Source organism: Echinops telfairi, unplaced genomic scaffold (genome assembly GCF_000313985.2).
Source record: "Echinops telfairi isolate 266 unplaced genomic scaffold, ASM31398v2 ScPeMD7_40;HRSCAF=151, whole genome shotgun sequence".
In the NCBI taxonomy this organism is placed as follows: Eukaryota; Metazoa; Chordata; class Mammalia; order Afrosoricida; family Tenrecidae; genus Echinops; species Echinops telfairi.
The window spans coordinates 506406-515869 of NW_022103938.1; the positions used below are offsets into that span (position 1 = coordinate 506406).

The 9464-nt window shown below is 44.5% G+C and overlaps 1 pseudogene; it reads right to left on the bottom strand.

Annotated features, from left to right (window-relative positions):
• Positions 1-6133: 6133 nt before the first annotated feature.
• The window catches only part of LOC101652594, an 11266-nt pseudogene continuing 7935 nt past the window's right edge, over positions 6134-9464 (bottom strand).

The window sequence follows — 9464 nt, forward strand, 5'->3', positions numbered from 1 at the left end:
TTTGGATTATTCATGTTCCTACCTTATGTACATTTGGGATTCACCAGAGGCACAACACATGTAGGGACCTTGCAAATGAATTTTGGCCCATCACTATCAACAATAGCTGTCTGCAAACCAAGTATTTAGGATTCAGACACTGGAACCATCCCCTTCTCTTACATTTTATTGTTCTCTCTGGATCATAAAGACTGGTGTAATTCTTCCTTGTGGACTTGGTTGACTCTTCATTTACATGGCTGCTTATTTTGAGACAAGCCTTTAAGACTCCAGATGCTATTATTCATGATAACTGGGCACCATCTGGTTTCCTCACCAACATTGCTATGTCGCCGATGTCTTCAGTGACCTCTTCATAGGGCCATATTATAAGAACTAATTATTCTTGTACTAATTGTTTTTATATCAAGTGAGAGCTCAAAATCCTTTCTTTTAACTATTGTTTCTATATGTCCCTGGTTTGATTTTAGGGATATCATTGTGATTTTATTGTAGTACATCCTAAATAGATCATCCCTGTGGGTTTTAAAGTGATTCTATTGGTATTATTTATCAGTATTATCTAATAATATTATTTTAGTCAGTGGTATAGCATTGTTCAGCAAAGAATTTCATACACGTGTAGGGTTTGCCAGACTCCATTACATGAATAGTTAGCTTTCATATTTCCAAGCTTTCTGTGACTGGATATTAGTTATATATGTCATGAGGGATGGAGATATGGCAGGAGTTTTAGTAACTCTCATTTGTGAGGGAAGACCAACGGTTATCAAGTGAAGGCAGAGGGAGCATTAAAAAAAGCAAACACATCTTGGTCTAGGGTTGCTGTTTGTTGGGCACCCTCAGAGAAATAGATCTGAACCCCGAGCCATGGTATTTTCTTCTTCTTCTTTTTTTAAGTTATTTTATTGGAGGGCTCTTATAAATCTTATAACAATCCATTATACAATTGTATTAATCACACTTGTACATATGTTTCCATCAACATTTTCAAAACAATTTCTTTCTACTTGAAGCCATGGTATTTTCAATCACCTCATATGTGGAAAACAGAAGGATTTCTCCTAAGTTGTCTCCCCCAAATATATGCCAAACTTTGCTGCTTGCGAATGACTATACACTTGGAGGTCATCAGGAGTAGGTCAGGATTATCCTCCCTAAGGGTTATCAGCCATCTAGACCAAGCAGTCACCACTGTTTATCCCACAACAAGTAGGGCCCACTCCCTTCTGATAAGGATAGTAGTTGTCTGTTTCCTTGTAGGAGACCCCAGAGAGGTCAAACCCGCCCAAGGATGACCAAGGTTAGGCTGCCATCATGACTTGTCACATGTATACCCCTAGACCTTCCCATTCCTATGGGCACACCCCTAGCTCATCCCCTTCCTGTCGCGCTTATGCCTATCATACATCCCCTTCCTACGATGTATATGCCTATTGTACTGCTCCTTCCTGTGACATGTGGTTACCTGTAATCATGCCCTCTGAAGGAGATATAACCCTTGGTTAGCAATAAAGTTGGGGCTCTCTCCTGCTCTCGTGGTCAGGCTCTCCCCACGAGGTCCACCAAGCGGGGCTGAGGTGAGCATGCTTCCATGAATTGTGTCTGACTCCATTCATTCAATCCCTCTTCTATCTCTCATGCTCTCTATGGTTTTACTATAATCTTTACCGTGTTATCGCTGTACAATTGTGCCAACTGGACCTGTGATGATTTGTGGGGGACCCTCCTCACCCCACACTCATAGGCATGTGAAGGTTGGACAATGAATAAGGAACCCTGAAGGAGAATCAATGTGTCTGAAGTATGGTGCTGGTGAAGAATATTGGAAGTGCTATGAGGTAGACAAAAGAAGAAAAAGAGGAGGAGGAGGAAGAGAAGGAGAAGGAGAAGAACCATGAATTGCCAAAAGAACAAACAAAACTGTCTTGGAAGAGGGGCAGCCAGAAGGCTCCTTGGAGGGGAGGATGGAAGAATTTCATCTTGGACATGTTGTCTGTCAGGAGAGACCCGCACCTGGAAAAGGGCATCGTGCTTGGTGGAGTACAGGGGCAGCGAAAAAGAAGACCCTTAACCAGATGGATCGAAGCAGTGACTACAGCACGGCTTACACATAGCCACCATTGTGAGGATGGTGCAGGACCGCCCCGTGCTTCCTTCTGTTGCTCACAGGGTGCCCAGGAGTCAGAATCAACATGGCAGCACGTAACAACACCAGTAGTTCTAAGCCCACATTGGAAACAGTTCTATGTTATGCTAATAGACAAAATTAAGGTGGGAGAATTTTGAGGTTCCCACTTTATTATAGGGGTGTGACTCAAGTCACCCCTCTTTGTTTCCTTGTGGGTATGGTTTGCCAGAGTGCTCCTTACAGGCAAGGATGGCAAGCCTTTGTCTTACATGCTTTGGACAGGTTGTCAGTAGAGACCACTCCCTAGAGAGAGACATCATGCTTGGTACAGTATAGGAGCAGCAAAAAAGAGGCGCTCAGCATGATGTAGTGGCCCAGTGGCTCCAGCAATGGGCTCAAACACAACAATTGTAAGGGTGGCGTGGGATCAGGCAGTGTATGGTTCTGTTGTTCATAGGGTCATATGAGTCGGGACCTTGGCACCTAACAAGAACAGCATGGTTTGCAGAAGGCCATAAACACACCTTCATCAAAGCCAACCTTTCTGAGATCTCCCCTTCCTGACGATGTGTACAGGCAAAGCCTGCTTTGATATTTGGACATTTTTCACTTCTGTGTCTGGACCCTGCATCTGGAGGGCCTACCAGCTGGCCTGATTTTGCCAGCTTCCACAGTCTGGCATCCTCCAGACAGTTGTATGAACTTCAGACGTGGGGCTGCAAAGCACCCACAACACCACAAGATAAGCTATTTCTATAACACCGAGTGAGTTCTGTGGGAAGCATAGAACCCTGAGTCATTAGAGAATATAACAAGGGGAGGAGTGGTGTTGATACCAGAGATAATGGAGTAGAATAGCATCTTGGACAAGTTTAAACATTTGGGACAGCTTTAATCTCCACCTCATTGGAACTAGTCTTGTGTTAATTTTTCTACAAGAAATTCTTTTTGCACGTGGTTAGTTTCTGAGGAGCTCAAGTTGATTTTGACTCAAAGTCTGTGCTACAGAGTAGAACTAACCCATACAGTTTGCGGGGCTGCGATCTGTAAGCTACCAGATTTCTGGATCTTTCTCCTACAGAACTATATCACAACCGTGCGTAACCACTGCACTACCAGGGCTCCTTATTACAAGACTGGATGGAGATATGTAATTATATATTATCCAAATACTCTGATGCCATACACATTTTCTTTCACCACTGGCTGACTGGTGGTGTAGTGGTTACAGTAGGCTGTGATCTGCGTGGTTGGCAGTTTGAAACCACCAGCAGCTCTGCGGGAGAAAGAGAGCTTTCTACTCCTGTTAACTGTTACTGCATCCTAAACTCGCAGGGGGGTCGCTAGGAGTCAACCTTGACTCAATGGTAGTGATTTTGTTTTTGTTTTTTCATTTACTTACTGAACAAATCAGTGTGCTAGTTTGGTCATCTGCCTCTGTTGTCTTAGATAGTTCTAGGAAACAAGTCAGAGGAAAAAGCAAAACCCCAAATCCATTCCTGTCAAGTCGATTGCAACTCCCAGCAACCCTACAGGACAGAGTAAAACTGTCCCTAGTGTTATTGTTGTTGTGATCAGTTGCCAAGGAGTTGGCTCCAAACCATACCAACTTCCTGGACAACAGAAGGCATCACTATCCCGGTCCTGTGCCACCCTCACAATTGTTCCTGTGCCAGAACCCATGGCTGCAGCCACTGTGGCAGTGCCTCTTGCCAAGGGCCTTCCTCTTTGTCCCTGCGCCTCTGCTTTACCAAATGTGATGTCCTTCTCCAGGGACTGGTCTCTCCTGACAAGTCCGAAGTATTCAGACGAAGTCTCCCCATCCTTGCCTCCAAGGAATAACCTGCACGAACGCCTTCCAAGGCAGGTTGGTTTGTCCTTTCAGCAGTCATTGGTGCGTTCAACATTCTCCTCCAGCACCACGACGCCAATGCATCGATCCTCTTCAGTCTTCCTTTTTAGAAATCTATCGTTTTATTACAACAAAAACTGACAGGGTGATATGAAGTTCACATTTCATCAAAGTGTTTCCAGAAAGCTAACACATGCCTGAATGCCACTCTAGATGTCAAAAACTGATGAATCTCATGATTCAAGACAGAGCATTTTGGGTATCAGTGGATTCTTAGGATTAGAATACTTTTTTTTTAATTTAAAGTGAACCACTGCCCCGGTGTGAAAATTGACTCCTGAGACTAGGGCTTTCAAAATCTTTCCACCCTTGAATTAATTCAGCGAAATGTGTGCTGGTAGTGATTGGACTCTGACACCAATGGTTCCAGAGTTCAAAGTCAGAGTGGCTCCAAGAGTGTTCTCCGCTCCCAGCATGCACGGGCCCTTGCTCTCCCCCTTCTCATCTCCTCTGCCACCACCTCCTCTACCTCCCCCAAAGAGCGCTCAGCCAGAAGCCTGGATGGCACAAGCTGTTATTTATGACTTACTGGAACAGAAAAGGGCTTCTTGTCCATTTTAAGAATTACACCTCTGAGGCAGAACAACCTGCTTGTATAGACTTTCCAATAAAAAATGTCCCCCCCTCAGTCAGGTTCCATTCCAAAATTATGGCTTTGGTCACATAACAGCCAAGTCCTTTGTAGGGGGCGGCATTAAGCTCAGGCAGGGAACACCTTGGTTTCTACAAGTTTCGGGCCTTTCAACAAGTTTCGGGCCCCATTTATGTTGCCAATGACTTTTTTAAAAACTTTCAAAGGGTATACATTCTGGACACAGAACCAAAGCAGTCGATGTTTGTTCTTTCTATTGTTTCACCATTTCCCCAATCAGGCCCCAACTTTTAAAAAAATTGATCCTACGCATCTCCCTCTTCCCCACCCACCCTCCCAGCCCCAAATAATACACCAGTTATAGCCAAAAAATGACACACATGCCACGCTGTAAAAATGCAGAGTTCACATGGAAGAAGCACACCAGCCTATGCAACCACGAGGTGTCGAAGGGATCAGGTGTAAGGCATCATCAGAACAAAAAATCTTATCATAGTGACTGATGGGGGGAGTGCGGAGTGGAGATCCAAAGCCCATTAGTAGGCCACTGGAGATCCCCTTGCAGAGGGGTCTCAGGGAGGAGATGAGCCAGTCAGGGTGCGATGTAACAATGATGAGAAATACAACCTTCCTCTAGTTCCTAAAGGTTTCCTCCCCGCTCCCACTACCATGACTTGAATTCTATCTTGCAGGACTGGCTAGACCAGAGGAGGTACACTGGTACAGATGGGAACTGGAAATACAGGGAATCCGGGACGGATGAGCCCTATAGGACCAGTGGTGTGAGTGGCGAAACAGGGAGGGTAAAGGGAGAATGGGTAGGAAGGAGGGAACCGATTACATGGAACTGTGTGTGACCTCCTCCCTGGGGGACAGACAACCGAAAAGTGGGTGAAGGGAGACGTCGGACAGGGCAAGATATGACAAAATACCCATTTATAAACTATCAAGGGCTCATGAGGGAGGGGGAGCGGGGAGGGAGGGGAAAAATGAGGACCTAATGTCGGGGGTTTAAGTGGAGAGAAAATGTTTTGAGAAACGATGTACAAATACGCTTTACACAGTTGATGTGTGTATGGATTGGGATAGTTGTATGAGCCCCTAATAAAATGTTAAAATTAACAAAAATAAAAAATTGTAAAAAAAAAAAAGCAGAGTTAACACTATTGGGAAGAAGGCTGTGGGTTCTGGAGATGCGCTCTGAAGATCTAGAGTTATTTCTTTGCTCCCCACACACACCCACTCTGCAAGCTTTGTCCTTCATAGAAGGCCTTTGCGTTTCTCAGCAAAGTGCAGAACGGGTTGCCTTGGAACACTTACCTGCTTCCCCTGCACTGGGATGGGCGTGCATCTCTACAGCATGGGACAGCTCGAAAGCACTCGGCTGCTTGCTGCAGGGCTCAGAAACTACACTGGCTCTTCAAAGGCCATTTTCCCAAGCCACTTCTATGGTGTCAAGACAAGTAGAACTCCGCCCTTCCCCTCTTTAAACCCACAGTCACGTGAGTTCGTTCTTGTCATCTTGCTTGTCCTCATCCTCTGAGGGGTGGGAATGCCCCGTCAGCCTTTCCTCACAGAAGGATATGACAACCTGGGGCACTTGACATTGGCTTCCTTGGCAGGGACTAGGTCGGCCTCATCAGAATTTGTCCATTTCATCAGGAGCATGAGTTCTCCACTGGAGTCTGTAGGTCCAATCATCTGCTCTGGCTTCAAACGCCGGGCAAAGCCTCGTGGCTTTTCTGACTCTCCTTTTTCTTTGGTTTACATTCCTCTCCCTTATCTTCTGAGTCAGCGTCAGCTTTGCGCTTGCCTCCCTCTGACTTGTCTGTCTCGGGAGCAGTTTTCTGTGACTGCAGAAACTCGGCAATAAGGGTGGGATGATTCAGGTTCTCTTCGGGTTCCCACGTGTTGTCCTCATCTGAGAAGCCCTTCCACTTTAGGAGGTATTCCACTTTGCCCTTTACTACTCGGCGGCCAGAACTTTTCCACCACGTATTCCTCTTCCTCTTCTTCTAGCACCTCTACCACTTTCTTCTTGTTTTGTTTTTTTCCCCCTAGTGCCCGCCAGCTTTCCGGTAGGGTGACGCTGCTAAGAGCAGCGCCCAGGAGCTCATAGCGTCAGGCCAGGCCAAGGGGGGGAGGGGGGGGGCGAGTGGCGCCCACAAAAGCAACCCAGTCTTCCCTTTTCAATGTCTGACTTTCACATGCAGGTGAGGAAATTGGAAATACCTGGCTCCTCAAAGTACCACCTTGCTTTTCAAGGCTCTGTAGAGAGGTCTTTTGATCTCTTGACTGCTGCTTCCACGACCATGGACTGTGGATTCCAGCAAGACAAAAATCTTTGGCAACTCCAATCGTTTCTCCATTTATCATGAGGTTACCGATTGATTCAGTTGTGAGGATTTTGGTCTTCTTGATATTGAGTTGTAATCCATACTGAAGGCTGCAGTTCTTTTTTCTTTTTAATCGTTTTATTGTGAATTAATCCACATATCACACAATTTAATAGTTCAATCACATCAAGAAGAGTTGTACAAGCATTACCACAATCAACTTTAGAATGTTCTCTCCCACACACATCACACACACACACACACACCCCACCATGGTTAAGTCACTTTTTAAATGAGTTGTGTAATCACCATCAGTTCTGGTGCTCCTTCCCCACTCCCAAATACATTGTTTGCTTCCCAGCCTCCTCCCCCTCTCTATCTCCCACCCCACCCCCCCATCCCTCCCCTATAAATCCTTGCATCAGTTCTTATCTCTATGCAGCTACTCCTGTGCTTCACAAACTGGAAAACCCAATAGAAACAATAAAAAGCAAAAACAAAATAAAGTGGCAGGGATAAAATAATAATAATAATACAGAGATAAAAATACAGATCATGAGTAAGAAAGAAAAGGCCACCATGAATATTTAAAAGGCCAGGGAGGAAATTTTTGTCATGGAGCGAGCAAGAATACTTGCACCTAGAACAATTTCAGGTTGGGCCAAGAGGGATCCAGTTCAATCCAGGATAGATATGACTACAACGATCTCTAAGTAAAACTATTTGAAACCCGTGCCTGTGGCTAGAGGGGATCTGCCAGCAGCTTAATCTGACTAGATCCTTCGCAGATGGGTTTTGGGCTCCCACTGTCCTCCCTGGTGAAGGCTGCAGTTCTTGTTCCTCATCAGCCCGTCTTTCAAGTCCTCCTCACTTTCAGCAAGCAAGGCTGTGTGATCTGCCTATCATGGGTGGTTGATAGGTCTTCCTCCAATCCTGATGCCACATTCTTCTTCATGCACACCAGCTTCCCTGATTATTCCTGAGTATACAGATTGAATTAGTGAGAAGACATATCCCTGATGAATACCGTTCCTTGTTCGGTTTGCACAACTGCCTCTTGATCCATGTACAATTTCCACGCGAGCACAATGAAATATTCTGGAATGAGGAGCTGATAGTAAGGGCTCAAGTAGAAAGCAAATGGTTTGTGACTGATGATGGCAACAGATGTACAAATGTACTTGACACAATGGATGGATGGATGGATGGTGATAAGAATTGTACGAGCCCCCAATATAATGATTTAAAAGAAAGATTCTGGAATTCCCATTCTTCTCAAAGTTATTGAGTTACTGTTGGGTTACCTTTCTTTGGAATGGGTACAAATATGGATCTCTTCCAGTCAGTTGGCAAGTATCTGTGTGTCAAGATGAGTAAGTGCTTCCAGTGTTTCCACAGGTATTCCATTAATTCCTGGAGCCTTCTTTTTAACTAATGTTTTCAGTGCAGCTTGAACTTCTTCCTTCAGTACCATTGGTATTTGCTCATAGGCAACTGCCTGAAATGGAGAAATATCAACTAGATCTTCTAGATACAGTGACTCTGTGTAGTTGTTCCATCTTCTTTTGCTGCTTCCTGTATCTTTCAATAATATCTTGCTTATATAATATTTCAATATTGCAACTCAAGGCTTGAATTTTTTCCAGGGTTCTTTCCATTTAAGATACACTGAGGATTTGTACTTCCTTTTTGGTTTTCTAACTCTAAGTCTGTGCACATTTTTATTTTAATATTTTACTTTGTCTTACTGAACTACCATTTGACATTTTCTGTTCAATTGTGTTAGTCTGGGTGGACTAGAGAAGCAAATTCATAGACACTCGTATGTGTATAAGAAAGAGCTTTATATAAAGAGTAATTGTATATTGAGAAAACATCCCAGCCCAGTCCAGATCCCATCCGTAAGTCTGATATTAGCCCATATGTCTGATACCAGTCTATAAATTCCTCTTCAGACTCATGCAGCACATGCAATGACACCAAATGCAGGAAGATGGAAAGTCTTATGGCTCCAGTGGTGGTAGAAGCATCTCATCTCAGTGCTGGCGTGGGTCTCTATGTGGCTCCTCCACCTGCAGTGCTCTGGCTCCATCAGCGTAGCTCCATGTGACTTGTCTGCAGGAAGATGAAGCAGAGAGAGTGGGTCTGGCCTCCAGGGAGCTATTTATCTCAATAGCGCCTCCAAATGAGGCCATCAAGCTGCCATCCAATTGACAGGCTAGACTCTACCCCATCACTCTTAGTACTCTCAAGTTGACACCAGATTATGTAACTGCCACATCAGTTCTGTGACTTCATTTCTTCCATTTGCCTGAGCTACTTTACAATTAAGAGTAAGTTTCAGCATCTCTTCTGGCACCCACTTTTATTTTTTCTTTATTTAACGTCTTTTAAATGACCATTTGCTTTCTTCATGAACAATACTCTTGATGTCCTCCCACAGCTCATCAGGTTTTTTGTCATTAGTGTTCAATACATCAAATTTGCTCTTTA